Consider the following 16,114-nt stretch of genomic DNA (forward strand, 5'->3'; position numbering starts at 1 on the left):
CACACTTGCTATTCCATAGGTCTTTGGGGATTATATATTTTATATGTAGTAGTATATGTGTGTTAACCCCAGTATCCTAATTTATCCATTCCTCACACCTTTTCTTTGGCTTAACCATAAGTTTGTCTTCTCAATCTGAGATTGTCTTTCTCTATGGAAATATGTTCATTTTTATGAATTTTCAGATAACATAAGTGATATCATAGGACATTTGTCTTTTGCATTCGGACTTACTTCACGTTGTGTGATTATCTCTAGGCTCATCTGTGGTGCTGCATATGCCATTCTTTTATTTTTTTCGTGACTGATATTCCATTCTGTCCATATACCACTTCTTCTTTGTCCATTCATCTGTTTATGGACCTTATTTTTGCTTCCATGTCTTGGCTATTTCAATATTGCTGCAGTGCACATTTGCCTGCCTCTGTCTTTCCGATTCTGGTGGTCTTAGGTTATAGGCCCAAAAGGTGCCCTGCCGCATCATATGGTAGCTCAATTTTTACCTTTTAAAGCAGCTCCATTCAGTTTTCATTAGTGCTGTTACCCATTACATCCCACCAGCAGCTAGAAGGTACAGAGTTCTCTAAAACCACTTCAGCATTTATAGTTTGTAGACTTTTTGCTGATGGTCATTTCACTGGTGTGAGCTGAAATCTTTTTGGAGGTTGGATTTGCATGTGGCTAATAATTCCTTATACTGAGCTTTAGGCATGCCCTTTTTTTTCTTCTCCTTTTTTTTAAAGATTGAGTACAACTTCCCTCTTCATATTGCCGTCTTCAAAAATTTGTCATGTGTTGAATTTCCTTGCCTATTCCCTACCCCAGGGCATTTTTTGTGGGCAGCTGTCATTTACAGCCCTGCAGTCCTTGTGACTATTAAGCAACCATTAGCACTGGGTTTAAAGCTGCTGTTGTGGGAAACAGCCACAAGGCGGCAGCATTATTACATTCTCACCTCTTGTTACTAGGGTAACAAAATCTTCCTGGAAGTAGTGTTCCGAGGTTGTAAATTAGAGGGGAATGTGCTGGGACAAGCCCCCAGAAGTTTATGTCTCCTTAGTAATGTTTGTTTTTTGAAATTTAATTTATATTTCTTATCAGAGTAATTTTGATTAGAGTGTTGTGATTGTCTGGCTGTACAGAATGTGCTCAATCATTCATATATATGTCTGTTCATCTTCGGATCCTGTTACGATGTATGATATTCAGAATGTTGAGTAGACCTCCCTCGGTATTTGGTAGCTGTTTTCTCATTATATACTTTATATGTATTGGTGATTATATAATTCATAGAGTTTATATATTATATGTTTATATACATTTAACAAACCTTAGTATATGTATGTTAGCCCCATAATCCTAATTTATCCATCCTCCCACCTTTCATTTTGGTTAACCATTAGTTTGTTGTATAAGTGTGTGTTGTCTTTTTTTGTGGAAATGTGTTCATTGGTAGCAGTCTTAGGATAACATGTATAAATGATATCATAGGATATTTGTCATTCCCTTTTGACTTACTTAACCTAATATGATCATTTCTAGGCTCATCTGTATTCCTCAAAATGGCATTGTTCATTTTTTTACCGAGGTTACTATTCCATTCTGTCCGTATACCACTTTTCCTTTGTCCATTCATTTGTTTTTGGACCGTTTTTTTGCTTCCATATCTTGGCTATTTCAATATTGCTGCAGTGCCCATTTGCCTGCCTCTGTCTTTCCGATTCTGGTGGTCTTAGGTTATAGGCCCAAAAGGTGCCCTGCCGCATCATATGGTAGCTCAATTTTTACCTTTTAAAGTAGCTCCATTCAGTTTTCGTTAGTGCTGTTACCCATTACATCCCACCAGCAGCTAGATGGTACACAGTTCTCTAAATCCCCTTCAGCATGTATAGTCTGTAGACTTTCTGCTGATGGTCATTTGACTGGTGTGAGCTGAAACCTTTTTGGAGGTTGGGTTTGCATGTGGCTAATAATTCCTTATACTGAGCTTTAGGCGTGTCCATTTTTTTCTTTTCCTTTTTTTTAAAGAGTGAGTACAACTTCCCTCTTCATATTGCCTTCTTCAAAAATTTGTCATGTGTTGAATTTTCTTGCCTATTCCCTCCAGCAGGGCGTTTTTTGAGGGCAGGTGTCATTTTCAGCCCTGCAATCCTTGTGACTATTAAGCAACCACTAGCACTGGCTTTAAAGCTGCTGTTGTGGGAAACAGCCACAAGGCGGCAGCATTATTACGTTCTCAACTTTTGGTTTTAGGGCAACAGAGTCTTCCTGGACGTAGTGTTCCGAGGTTGTAAATTAGAGGGGAATGTGCTGGGACAAGCCCCCAAAAGTTTATGTCTCCTTACTTTTGTTTGTTTTTTAAATTTAATTTCTATTTCTTATTGGAGTAAATTTGATTAGAGTGTTGTGATTGTGTGGCTGTACAGAATCTGCGCAATAATTCCTACATATGTCTGTTCATCTTTGGATCCTGTTACCATGTATGTTTTACAGAATGTTGAGTAGACCTCCCTTGGTATTTGGTAGGTGTTTTGTCATTATATATTTTATATGTATTGGTGATTCTATAATTCATATAGTTTATATGTTTTATGTTTATATACATTTAACATACATTAGTATATGTATGTTAGCCCCATAGTCCTAATTTATCCATCCTCCCAACTTTCCTTTTGGCTAACCATTCGTTTGTTTTATAAGTCTGTGAGTGTCTTTTTCTGTGGAAATATGTTCATTGGTAGCAATCTTAGGATAACATGTATAAATGATATCATAGGATATTTGTCATTCCCTTTTGACTTACTTAACCTAATATGATCATTTCTAGGCTCATCTGTATTCCTCAAAATGGCATTGTTCATTTTTTTACCGAGGTTACTATTCCATTCTGTCCGTATACCACTTTTCCTTTGTCCATTCATTTGTTTTTGGACCGTTTTTTTGCTTCCATATCTTGGCTATTTCAATATTGCTGCAGTGCCCATTTGCCTGCCTCTGTCTTTCCGATTCTGGTGGTCTTAGGTTATAGGCCCAAAAGGTGCCCTGCCGCATCATATGGTAGCTCAATTTTTACCTTTTAAAGTAGCTCCATTCAGTTTTCGTTAGTGCTGTTACCCATTACATCCCACCAGCAGCTAGATGGTACACAGTTCTCTAAATCCCCTTCAGCATGTATAGTCTGTAGACTTTCTGCTGATGGTCATTTGACTGGTGTGAGCTGAAACCTTTTTGGAGGTTGGGTTTGCATGTGGCTAATAATTCCTTATACTGAGCTTTAGGCGTGTCCATTTTTTTCTTTTCCTTTTTTTTAAAGAGTGAGTACAACTTCCCTCTTCATATTGCCTTCTTCAAAAATTTGTCATGTGTTGAATTTTCTTGCCTATTCCCTCCAGCAGGGCATTTTTTGAGGGCAGGTGTCATTTTCAGCCCTGCAATCCTTGTGACTATTAAGCAACCACTAGCACTGGCTTTAAAGCTGCTGTTGTGGGAAACAGCCACAAGGCGGCAGCATTATTACGTTCTCAACTTTTGGTTTTAGGGCAACAGAGTCTTCCTGGACGTAGTGTTCCGAGGTTGTAAATTAGAGGGGAATGTGCTGGGACAAGCCCCCAAAAGTTTATGTCTCCTTACTTTTGTTTGTTTTTTAAATTTAATTTCTATTTCTTATTGGAGTAAATTTGATTAGAGTGTTGTGATTGTGTGGCTGTACAGAATCTGCGCAATAATTCCTACATATGTCTGTTCATCTTTGGATCCTGTTACCATGTATGTTTTACAGAATGTTGAGTAGACCTCCCTTGGTATTTGGTAGGTGTTTTGTCATTATATATTTTATATGTATTGGTGATTCTATAATTCATATAGTTTATATGTTTTATGTTTATATACATTTAACATACATTAGTATATGTATGTTAGCCCCATAGTCCTAATTTATCCATCCTCCCAACTTTCCTTTTGGCTAACCATTCTTTTGTTTTATAAGTCTGTGAGTGTCTTTTTCTGTGGAAATATGTTCATTGGTAGCAATCTTAGGATAACATGTATAAATGATATCATAGGATATTTGTCATTCCCTTTTGACTTACTTAACCTAATATGATTATTTCTAGGCTCATCTGTAGTCCTGAAAACGGCACTGTTCATTTTTTTCCTGAGTCTAGTATTCCATTCGGTACGTATACCACTTCTTCTTTGTCCATTTATCTGTTGATGGACATTTTGTTTGCTTCCATGTTTTGGCTGTTGTAAATACTGCTGCAGTACACGATTCTCCATCCCGTGTCTTTTTGATTCTGGCTTTTACAGGTGACAGGACCAATAGTGGGCCTTGCGGATCATATGGTGACTCAATTTTTACCTTTAAACGCACTGCCATTCTGTTCCTATTATTGGCTGTTACCAGTTTACATCCCACTTAGACCGAGAGGTTACGCTATTCTCCACAACTTCTTCAACATCTATTGTTTGTTGACTTTTTGCTGATGGTCATTCTGACTGGTGTGAGGTGATACCTTTGTGTAGATTGGATTTGCCTGCGTCTAGTAATTCCTGATGTTTTGCCTTTATCAATGTCCTTTTCATGTTTTTTTAAGATTGAGCTAAACTCACAACTTCAAATTGGCTTCTTGAAAAATTTGCCCCGTTTGGAATTTTATGGCCATTCCCTACCCCAGGATATTTTTTGAGGGCATGATTCATTTACAGCCCTGCAGTCCTTGTGAATATTATTGACCATTAGCAGTAGATTTAAAGCTGTCGTTTGAGGAAACGGCCTTAGGGTGGCAGCATTTCTACATTGCCAACTCTGCTTGCTAGGGAAACAGAACCTTGCTGCAAGTTGTGCTTTGAGGTTGCAGATTAGAGTGGAATGTGCCAGGACAAACCCCCATAAGTTTTAGCCTCCTTAATTCTTGTTTGTGTCTTCAAGTTGTAGTTTCTATCAAGCAAATTTGATTGAAAAATGTCTTTTGTTCTAGGTGTACAGAACCTTGTTCATTTACACATATACATACATCTATTGATCTTTGGGTCCTTTTCCATGTCAGTTATTACAGAGTGTTGAGTAGACCACACTTGCTATTCCATAGGTCTTTGGGGATTATATATTTTATATGTAGTAGTATATGTGTGTTAACCCCAGTATCCTAATTTATCCATTCCTCACACCTTTTCTTTGGCTTAACCATAAGTTTGTCTTCTCAATCTGAGATTGTCTTTCTCTATGGAAATATGTTCATTTTTATGAATTTTCAGATAACATAAGTGATATCATAGGACATTTGTCTTTTGCATTCGGACTTACTTCACATTGTGTGATTATCTCTAGGCTCATCTGTGGTGCTGCATATGCCATTCTTTTATTTTTTTCGTGACTGATATTCCATTCTGTCCATATACCACTTCTTCTTTGTCCATTCATCTGTTTATGGACCTTATTTTTGCTTCCATGTCTTGGCTATTTCAATATTGCTGCAGTGCACATTTGCCTGCCTCTGTCTTTCCGATTCTGGTGGTCTTAGGTTATAGGCCCAAAAGGTGCCCTGCCGCATCATATGGTAGCTCAATTTTTACCTTTTAAAGCAGCTCCATTCAGTTTTCATTAGTGCTGTTACCCATTACATCCCACCAGCAGCTAGAAGGTACAGAGTTCTCTAAAACCACTTCAGCATTTATAGTTTGTAGACTTTTTGCTGATGGTCATTTCACTGGTGTGAGCTGAAATCTTTTTGGAGGTTGGATTTGCATGTGGCTAATAATTCCTTATACTGAGCTTTAGGCATGCCCTTTTTTTTCTTCTCCTTTTTTTTAAAGATTGAGTACAACTTCCCTCTTCATATTGCCGTCTTCAAAAATTTGTCATGTGTTGAATTTCCTTGCCTATTCCCTACCCCAGGGCATTTTTTGTGGGCAGCTGTCATTTACAGCCCTGCAGTCCTTGTGACTATTAAGCAACCATTAGCACTGGGTTTAAAGCTGCTGTTGTGGGAAACAGCCACAAGGCGGCAGCATTATTACATTCTCACCTCTTGTTACTAGGGTAACAAAATCTTCCTGGAAGTAGTGTTCCGAGGTTGTAAGTTAGAGGGGAATGTGCTGGGACAAGCCCCCAGAAGTTTATGTCTCCTTAGTAATGTTTGTTTTTTGAAATTTAATTTATATTTCTTATCAGAGTAATTTTGATTAGAGTGTTGTGATTGTCTGGCTGTACAGAATGTGCTCAATCATTCATATATATGTCTGTTCATCTTCGGATCCTGTTACGATGTATGATATTCAGAATGTTGAGTAGACCTCCCTCGGTATTTGGTAGCTGTTTTCTCATTATATACTTTATATGTATTGGTGATTATATAATTCATAGAGTTTATATATTATATGTTTATATACATTTAACAAACCTTAGTATATGTATGTTAGCCCCATAATCCTAATTTATCCATCCTCCCACCTTTCATTTTGGTTAACCATTAGTTTGTTGTATAAGTGTGTGTTGTCTTTGTTTGTGGAAATGTGTTCATTGGTAGCAGTCTTAGGATAACATGTATAAATGATATCATAGGATATTTGTCATTCCCTTTTGACTTACTTAACCTAATATGATCATTTCTAGGCTCATCTGTATTCCTCAAAATGGCATTGTTCATTTTTTTACCGAGGTTACTATTCCATTCTGTCCGTATACCACTTTTCCTTTGTCCATTCATTTGTTTTTGGACCGTTTTTTTGCTTCCATATCTTGGCTATTTCAATATTGCTGCAGTGCCCATTTGCCTGCCTCTGTCTTTCCGATTCTGGTGGTCTTAGGTTATAGGCCCAAAAGGTGCCCTGCCGCATCATATGGTAGCTCAATTTTTACCTTTTAAAGTAGCTCCATTCAGTTTTCGTTAGTGCTGTTACCCATTACATCCCACCAGCAGCTAGATGGTACACAGTTCTCTAAATCCCCTTCAGCATGTATAGTCTGTAGACTTTCTGCTGATGGTCATTTGACTGGTGTGAGCTGAAACCTTTTTGGAGGTTGGGTTTGCATGTGGCTAATAATTCCTTATACTGAGCTTTAGGCGTGTCCATTTTTTTCTTTTCCTTTTTTTTAAAGAGTGAGTACAACTTCCCTCTTCATATTGCCTTCTTCAAAAATTTGTCATGTGTTGAATTTTCTTGCCTATTCCCTCCAGCAGGGCATTTTTTGAGGGCAGGTGTCATTTTCAGCCCTGCAATCCTTGTGACTATTAAGCAACCACTAGCACTGGCTTTAAAGCTGCTGTTGTGGGAAACAGCCACAAGGCGGCAGCATTATTACGTTCTCAACTTTTGGTTTTAGGGCAACAGAGTCTTCCTGGACGTAGTGTTCCGAGGTTGTAAATTAGAGGGGAATGTGCTGGGACAAGCCCCCAAAAGTTTATGTCTCCTTACTTTTGTTTGTTTTTTAAATTTAATTTCTATTTCTTATTGGAGTAAATTTGATTAGAGTGTTGTGATTGTGTGGCTGTACAGAATCTGCGCAATAATTCCTACATATGTCTGTTCATCTTTGGATCCTGTTACCATGTATGTTTTACAGAATGTTGAGTAGACCTCCCTTGGTATTTGGTAGGTGTTTTGTCATTATATATTTTATATGTATTGGTGATTCTATAATTCATATAGTTTATATGTTTTATGTTTATATACATTTAACATACATTAGTATATGTATGTTAGCCCCATAGTCCTAATTTATCCATCCTCCCAACTTTCCTTTTGGCTAACCATTCGTTTGTTTTATAAGTCTGTGAGTGTCTTTTTCTGTGGAAATATGTTCATTGGTAGCAATCTTAGGATAACATGTATAAATGATATCATAGGATATTTGTCATTCCCTTTTGACTTACTTAACCTAATATGATTATTTCTAGGCTCATCTGTAGTCCTGAAAACGGCACTGTTCATTTTTTTCCTGAGTCTAGTATTCCATTCGGTACGTATACCACTTCTTCTTTGTCCATTTATCTGTTGATGGACATTTTGTTTGCTTCCATGTTTTGGCTGTTGTAAATACTGCTGCAGTACACGATTCTCCATCCCGTGTCTTTTTGATTCTGGCTTTTACAGGTGACAGGACCCATAGTGGGCCTTCCGGATCATATGGTGACTCAATTTTTACCTTTAAACGCACTGCCATTCTGTTCCTATTATTGGCTGTTACCAGTTTACATCCCACTTAGACCGAGAGGTTACGCTGTTCTCCACAACTTCTTCAACATCTATTGTTTGTTGACTTTTTGCTGATGGTCATTCTGACTGGTGTGAGGTGATACCTTTGTGTAGATTGGATTTGCCTGCGTCTAGTAATTCCTGATGTTTTGCCTTTATCAATGTCCTTTTCATGTTTTTTTAAGATTGAGCTAAACTCACAACTTCAAATTGGCTTCTTGAAAAATTTGCCCCGTTTGGAATTTTATGGCCATTCCCTACCCCAGGATATTTTTTGAGGGCATGATTCATTTACAGCCCTGCAGTCCTTGTGAATATTATTGACCATTAGCAGTAGATTTAAAGCTGTCGTTTGAGGAAACGGCCTTAGGGTGGCAGCATTTCTACATTGCCAACTCTGCTTGCTAGGGAAACAGAACCTTGCTGCAAGTTGTGCTTTGAGGTTGCAGATTAGAGTGGAATGTGCCAGGACAAACCCCCATAAGTTTTAGCCTCCTTAATTCTTGTTTGTGTCTTCAAGTTGTAGTTTCTATCAAGCAAATTTGATTGAAAAATGTCTTTTGTTCTAGGTGTACAGAATCTTGTTCATTTACACATATACATACATCTATTGATCTTTGGGTCCTTTTCCATGTCAGTTATTACAGAGTGTTGAGTAGACCACACTTGCTATTCCATAGGTCTTTGGGGATTATATATTTTATATGTAGTAGTATATGTGTGTTAACCCCAGTATCCTAATTTATCCATTCCTCACACCTTTTCTTTGGCTTAACCATAAGTTTGTCTTCTCAATCTGAGATTGTCTTTCTCTATGGAAATATGTTCATTTTTATGAATTTTCAGATAACATAAGTGATATCATAGGACATTTGTCTTTTGCATTCGGACTTACTTCACGTTGTGTGATTATCTCTAGGCTCATCTGTGGTGCTGCATATGCCATTCTTTTATTTTTTTCGTGACTGATATTCCATTCTGTCCATATACCACTTCTTCTCTGTCCATTCATCTGTTTATGGACCTTCTTTTGGCTTCCATGTCGTGGCTATTTCAATATTGCTGCAGTGCACATTTGCCTGCCTCTGTCTTTCCGATTCTGGTGGTCTTAGGTTATAGGCCCAAAAGGTGCCCTGCCGCATCATATGGTAGCTCAATTTTTACCTTTTAAAGCAGCTGCATTCAGTTTTCGTTAGTGCTGTTACCAATTACATCCCACCAGCAGCTAGAAGGTACACAGTTCTCTAAAACCCCTTCAGCATTTCTAGTTTGTAGACTGTTTGCTGATGGTCATTTGACTGGTGTGAGCTGAAACCTTTTTGGAGGTTGGATTTGTATGTGGCTAATAATTCCTTGTACTGAGCTTTAGGCATGTCCATGTTGTTCTTTTCCTTTTTTTTTAAAGTGTGAGTACAACTTCCCTCTTCATGTTGACTTCTTGAAAGATTTGTCATGTGTTGAATTTTCTTGCCTATTCCCTACCCCAGGGCATTTTTTGAGGGCAGATGCCATTTACAGCCCTGAGTCCTTGTGACTATTAAGCAACCATTAGCACTGGGTTTAAAGCTGCTGTTGTGGGAAACACCCACTAGGCGGCAGCATCATTACGTTCTCAACTCTTGTTATTAGGGCACCAGAGTCTTCCTGGACGTAGTGTTCCGAGGTTGTAAATTAGAGGGGAATGTGCTGGGACAAGCCCCCAGAAGTTTATATCTCCTTACTTCTGTTTGTTTTTTAATTTAATTTCTATTTCTTATCGGAGAATATTGGATTAGAGTGTTGTGATTGTCTGGCTGTACAGAATCTGCTCAATGATTCATACATATGTCTGTTCATGTTCGGATTCTGTTACCATGTGTCTTATTACAGAATGTTGAGTAGACCTCGCATGGTATTTGGTAGGTGTTTTGTCATTATATATTTTATATGTATTGGTGATTATATAATTCATAGAGTTTATATGTTATATGTTTCTATACATTTAACATACATTAGTATATGTATGTTAGCCCCATAATCCTAATTTATCCATCCTCCCACCTTTCATTTTGGTTAACCATTAGTTTCTTTTATAAGTCTGTGAGTGTCTTTTTCTGTGGAAATATGTCCATTTGTAGCAATCTTAGGATAACAGGTATAAATGATATCATAGGATATTTGTCATTCCCTTTTGACTTACTTAACCTGATATGATTATTTCTAGGCTCATCTGTATTCCTGAAAACGGCATTTTTCATTTTTTTTCCCGAGGCTACTATTCCATTTAGTCCGTATACCACTTCTTCTTTGTCCATTCATCTGTTTATGGACCTTTTTTTGGCTTCCATGTCTTGGCTATTTCAGTAATGCTGCAGTGCACATTTGCCTGCCTCTGTCTTTCCGATTCTGGTGGTCTTAGGTTACAGGCCCAAAAGGTGCCCTGCCGCGTCATATGGTAGCTCAATTTTTACCTTTTAAAGCAGCTGCATTCAGTTTTCGTTAGTGCTGTTACCAATTACATCCCACCAGCAGCTAGAAGGTACACAGTTCTCTAAAACCCCTTCAGCATTTCTAGTTTGTAGACTGTTTGCTGATGGTCATTTGACTGGTGTGAGCTGAAACCTTTTTGGAGGTTGGATTTGTATGTGGCTAATAATTCCTTGTACTGAGCTTTAGGCATGTCCATGTTGTTCTTTTCCTTTTTTTTTAAAGTGTGAGTACAACTTCCCTCTTCATGTTGACTTCTTGAAAGATTTGTCATGTGTTGAATTTTCTTGCCTATTCCCTACCCCAGGGCATTTTTTGAGGGCAGATGCCATTTACAGCCCTGAGTCCTTGTGACTATTAAGCAACCATTAGCACTGGGTTTAAAGCTGCTGTTGTTGGAAACACCCACTAGGCGGCAGCATCATTACGTTCTCAACTCTTGTTATTAGGGCACCAGAGTCTTCCTGGGCGTAGTGTTCCGAGGTTGTAAATTAGAGGGGAATGTGCTGGGACAAGCCCCCAGAAGTTTATGTCTCCTTACTTCTGTTTGTTTTTTAATTTAATTTCTATTTCTTATCGGAGAATATTGGATTAGAGTGTTGTGATTGTCTGGCTGTACAGAATCTGCTCAATGATTCATACATATGTCTGTTCATGTTCGGATTCTGTTACCATGTGTCTTATTACAGAATGTTGAGTAGACCTCGCATGGTATTTGGTAGGTGTTTTGTCATTATATATTTTATATGTATTGGTGATTATATAATTCATAGAGTTTATATGTTATATGTTTCTATACATTTAACATACATTAGTATATGTATGTTAGCCCCATAATCCTAATTTATCCATCCTCCCACCTTTCATTTTGGTTAACCATTAGTTTCTTTTATAAGTCTGTGAGTGTCTTTTTCTGTGGAAATATGTCCATTTGTAGCAATCTTAGGATAACAGGTATAAATGATATCATAGGATATTTGTCATTCCCTTTTGACTTACTTAACCTGATATGATTATTTCTAGGCTCATCTGTAGTCCTGAAAACGGCATTTTTCATTTTTTTTCCCGAGGCTACTATTCCATTTAGTCCGTATACCACTTCTTCTCTGTCCATTCATCTGTTTATGGACCTTTTTTTGGCTTCCACGTCTTGGCTATTTCAGTAATGCTGCAGTGCACATTTGCCTGCCTCTGTCTTTCCGATTCTGGTGGTCTTAGGTTACAGGCCCAAAAGGTGCCCTGCCGCGTCATATGGTAGCTCAATTTTTACCTTTTAAAGCAACTCCATTCAGTTTTCGTTAGTGCTCTTACCACTTTACATCCCACCAGCAGCTACAAGGTACACAGTTCTCTAAAATCCCTTCAGCATTTACAGTTTGTAGACTGTTTGCTGATGGTCATTTGACTGGTGTGAGCTGAAACCTTTTTGGAGGTTGGATTTGCATGTGACTAATAATTCCTTATACTGAGCTTTAGGCATGTGCTTTTTATTCTTTTCCTTTTTTTTTTTTTAAAGAGTGAGTACAACTTCCCTCTTCATATTGACTTCTTCAAAAACTTGTCAAAGAAAACTTGAATTTTCTTGCCTATTCCCTACCCCAGGGCATTTTTTGAGGGCAGGTGTCATTTACAGCCCTGCAGTCCTTGTGACTCTTAAGCAACCATTAGCACTGGGTTTAAAGCTGCTGTTGTGGGAAACAGCCACAAGGCGGCAGCATTATTACGTTCTCACCTCTTGTTACTAGGGCAACAGAGTCTTCCTGGAGGTAGTGTTCCGAGGTTGTAAATTAGAGAGGAGTGTGCTGGGATAAGCCCCCAGAAGTTTATGTCTCCTTACTTATGTTTGTTTTTTAAATTTAATTTCTCTTTCTTATCGGAGTAAATTCGATTAGAGTGTTGTGATTGTCTGGCTGTACAGAATGTGCTCAATGATTCATACATATGTCTGTTCATCTTCGGATCCTGTTACCATGTAATTTTTTACAGAATGTTGAGTAGACCTCCCTTGGTATTTGGCCGGTGTTTCGTGATTATATATTTTATATGTATTGGTGATTATATAATTCATAGAGTTTATATGTTATATGTTTATATACATTTAACATACATTAGTATATGTATGTTATCCCCATAGTCCTAATTTATCCATCCTCCCACCTTTCATTTTGGCGAACCATTCGTTCGTTTTATAAGTCTGTGAGTGTCTTTTTCTGTGGAAATATGTTCATTGGTAGAAATCTTAGGATAACATGTATAAATGATATCATAGGATATTTGTTATTCCCTTTTGAATAACTTAACCTAATATGATTATTTCTAGGCTCATCTGTAGTCCTGAAAACGGCACTGTTCATTTTTTTCTGAGGCTACTATTCCATTCGGTACGTATACCACTTCTTCTTTGTCCATTTATCTGATGATGGACATTTTGTTTGTATCCATGTCTTAGCTATTGTAAATACTGCTGCAATACACGATTTTCCATCCCGTGTCTTTTTGATTCTGGCTTTCACAAGTGACAGGCCCAATAGTGGGCCTTCCGGATCATATGGTGACTCAATTTTTACCTTTAAACGCACTGCCATTCTGTTCCTATTATTGGCTGTTACCAGTTTACATCCCACTTAGACCGAGAGGTTACACTATTCTCCACAACTTCTTCAACATCTATTGTTTGTTGACTTTTTGCTGATGGTCATTGTGACTGGTGTTAGGTGATACCTTTGTGTAGATTGGATTTGCATGCGTCTAATAATTCCTGATGTTTTGCATTTCTCAGTGTCCTTTTCATTTTTTTTAAGATTGAGCTAAACTTACAACTTCAAATTGCCTTCTTGAAAAATTTACCGCGTTTGGATTTTTATGGCCATTCCCTACCCCAGGACATTTTTTGAGGGCATGAGTCATTTACAGCCCTGCCGTCCTTGTGAATATTAGTGACCATGAGCAGTAGATTTAAAGCTGCTCTTTGAGGAAACGGCCTTAGGGTGGCAGCATTTCTAAGTTGCCAACTCTGCTTGCTAGGGAAACAGAACCTTGCTGCAAGTTGTGCTTTGAGGTTGCAGATTAGAGTGGAATGTGCCAGGACAAACCCCGATAAGTTTTAGCCTCCTTAATTCTTGTTTGTGTCTTTAAGTTGTAGTTTTTATCAGAGCAAATTTGATTGAAAAATGTCTTTTGTTCTAGGTGTACAGAATCTTGTTCATTTACACATATACATATATCTATTGATCTTTGGGTCCTTTTCCATGTCGGTTATTACAGAGTGTTGAGTAGACCACTCTTGGTATTCCATAGGTCTTTGGGGATTATATTTTTTATATGTATTAGTATATGTGTGTTAACCCCAATATCCTAATTTATCCATTCCTCACACCATTTCTTTGGCTTAACCATAAGTTGTCTTCTCATTCTGAGATTGTCTTTCTCTATGGAAATATGTTCATTTTTATGAATTTTCAGATAACATAAGGGATATCATAGGACATTTGTCTTTCGCATTCTGACTTACTTCACGTTGTGTGATTATCTCTAGGCTCATCTGTGGTGCTGCATATGCCATTCTTTTATTTTTTTCGTGACTGATAATCCATTCTGTCCATATACCACTTCTTCTCTGTCCATTCATCTGTTTATGGACCTTCTTTTGGCTTCCATGTCGTGGCTATTTCAATATTGCTGCAGTGCACATTTGCCTGCCTCTGTCTTTCCGATTCTGGTGGTCTTAGGTTATAGGCCCAAAAGGTGCCCTGCCGCATCATATGGTAGCTCAATTTTTACCTTTTAAAGCAGCTGCATTCAGTTTTCGTTAGTGCTGTTACCAATTACATCCCACCAGCAGCTAGAAGGTACACAGTTCTCTAAAACCCCTTCAACATTTCTAGTTTGTAGACTGTTTGCTGATGGTCATTTGACTGGTGTGAGCTGAAACCTTTTTGGAGGTTGGATTTGTATGTGGCTAATAATTCCTTGTACTGAGCTTTAGGCATGTCCATGTTGTTCTTTTCCTTTTTTTTTAAAGTGTGAGTACAACTTCCCTCTTCATGTTGACTTCTTGAAAGATTTGTCATGTGTTGAATTTTCTTGCCTATTCCCTACCCCAGGGCATTTTTTGAGGGCAGATGCCATTTACAGCCCTGAGTCCTTGTGACTATTAAGCAACCATTAGCACTGGGTTTAAAGCTGCTGTTGTGGGAAACACCCACTAGGCGGCAGCATCATTACGTTCTCAACTCTTGTTATTAGGGCACCAGAGTCTTCCTGGACGTAGTGTTCCGAGGTTGTAAATTAGAGGGGAATGTGCTGGGACAAGCCCCCAGAAGTTTATGTCTCCTTACTTCTGTTTGTTTTTTAATTTAATTTCTATTTCTTATCGGAGAATATTGGATTAGAGTGTTGTGATTGTCTGGCTGTACAGAATCTGCTCAATGATTCATACATATGTCTGTTCATGTTCGGATTCTGTTACCATGTGTCTTATTACAGAATGTTGAGTAGACCTCGCATGGTATTTGGTAGGTGTTTTGTCATTATATATTTTATATGTATTGGTGATTATATAATTCATAGAGTTTATATGTTATATGTTTCTATACATTTAACATACATTAGTATATGTATGTTAGCCCCATAATCCTAATTTATCCATCCTCCCACCTTTCATTTTGGTTAACCATTAGTTTCTTTTATAAGTCTGTGAGTGTCTTTTTCTGTGGAAATATGTCCATTTGTAGCAATCTTAGGATAACAGGTATAAATGATATCATAGGATATTTGTCATTCCCTTTTGACTTACTTAACCTGATATGATTATTTCTAGGCTCATCTGTAGTCCTGAAAACGGCATTTTTCATTTTTTTTCCCGAGGCTACTATTCCATTTAGTCCGTATACCACTTCTTCTTTGTCCATTCATCTGTTTATGGACCTTTTTTTGGCTTCCACGTCTTGGCTATTTCAGTAATGCTGCAGTGCACATTTGCCTGCCTCTGTCTTTCCGATTCTGGTGGTCTTAGGTTACAGGCCCAAAAGGTGCCCTGCCGCGTCATATGGTAGCTCAATTTTTACCTTTTAAAGCAGCTCCATTCAGTTTTCGTTAGTGCTCTTACCACTTTACATCCCACCAGCAGCTACAAGGTACACAGTTCTCTAAAATCCCTTCAGCATTTACAGTTTGTAGACTGTTTGCTGATGGTCATTTGACTGGTGTGAGCTGAAACCTTTTTGGAGGTTGGATTTGCATGTGACTAATAATTCCTTATACTGAGCTTTAGGCATGTGCTTTTTATTCTTTTCCTTTTTTTTTTTAAAGAGTGAGTACAACTTCCCTCTTCATATTGACTTCTTCAAAAACTTGTCAAAGAAAACTTGAATTTTCTTGCCTATTCCCTACCCCAGGGCATTTTTTGAGGGCAGGTGTCATTTACAGCCCTGCAGTCCTTGTGACTCTTAAG

Source organism: Eubalaena glacialis, chromosome 2 (genome assembly GCF_028564815.1).
Source record: "Eubalaena glacialis isolate mEubGla1 chromosome 2, mEubGla1.1.hap2.+ XY, whole genome shotgun sequence".
Classification (NCBI taxonomy): Eukaryota; Metazoa; Chordata; class Mammalia; order Artiodactyla; family Balaenidae; genus Eubalaena; species Eubalaena glacialis.